We start from the raw sequence: 674 nt of genomic DNA, 5'->3' as shown, positions 1-674 counted from the left end.
CAAGGACCATGCCAGTTCCAGGACACCTAACTGTGTTTCCAGGAAGGGGCCTTTTGAGTTGGGCTTCATAGGATAGGTAGGAGTTTTCCAGAGGGTGAGCGGTTCAGGTATGGGGAAATGGGAAGTGGAAAGGCCCAGAGGTGAGAAATCGGGAGGGCTTGTTCAGGAGGCAGCAAGCACGTAGACTAGTGGGGCTGGTTCCTGGCAGGCTGAGGGGCTGTTTGCAGCCTGAAGGTAAAGGAAAGGCCTAGAGTTTCTAGACAAAAAGGAACCAGTAACGTACCGGTAGCAGGACAATGACATGATTAAATGTGAGCTTCATTTTCTTGGCGATGAATGTATTTGTTCATCAGAAAATGAGAAAACAAAACAACTAGATAGCTAGGGGCTGAACTTCAGCTTGGTCTGAGTCACGAGGGGAAACACGGAGAAATAGGTGCTATGGCTCAGGAAGGACGCGGTGCATTAATTAAGGCTGTTACAGCAGCTTTGGTTGTTTCCGAGGTGCTTGGAGGACTTGCCTCTGGTTTTAGCTTCACGGGGAACCTGGGACTGCGGTTGAGGGAGGTGGTTTTCCCCTTGGGACAGGCGAGAAGTGCAGGTGCCTGGGGGAGGGGCGGGGGGTGGTGATGAGCACGGAGGTCTCGCAGTAGAAGGTGAAAGAGTGAGGGCTT

This window comes from Leptonychotes weddellii, chromosome 11 (genome assembly GCF_054177405.1).
Source record: "Leptonychotes weddellii isolate Sample4059 chromosome 11, ASM5417740v2, whole genome shotgun sequence".
NCBI lineage: Eukaryota > Metazoa > Chordata > Mammalia > Carnivora > Phocidae > Leptonychotes > Leptonychotes weddellii.
Note: the sequence above shows the minus strand (reverse complement) of the source record.